Genomic DNA, 331 nt, shown 5'->3' on the forward strand with positions numbered 1-331 from the left:
CCTATGTAAAATAAGTAAACATGAATCTAGATGTAATGGACAATCACGTTGTGGAAAAGCAGAGAAAGAAATTTTGTTAATAAGTTCCTTTATTTATGCTTAAAATAATAAAGCCAATTTATTTATTTATTTATTTATTTTTTTAACTTTTGCACAATTTTGGCCCTGTGGAGTTTTAGAAAAGAGACTTTTCCACCACCATCTAAAATTATGCATTAGTAGTATGCATATTATATTTTAAACATTTGTGGAATAAAATGGCAGGCTTGTTTAGTTCACCCAAAAGTGAAAATTAGTCCATAAATTACTCACTCTCAAGTCATCCTAGGTG

Source organism: Sinocyclocheilus grahami, unplaced genomic scaffold (genome assembly GCF_001515645.1).
Source record: "Sinocyclocheilus grahami isolate Dianchi unplaced genomic scaffold, SAMN03320097.WGS_v1.1 scaffold5100.1, whole genome shotgun sequence".
NCBI classification, from domain to species: domain Eukaryota; kingdom Metazoa; phylum Chordata; class Actinopteri; order Cypriniformes; family Cyprinidae; genus Sinocyclocheilus; species Sinocyclocheilus grahami.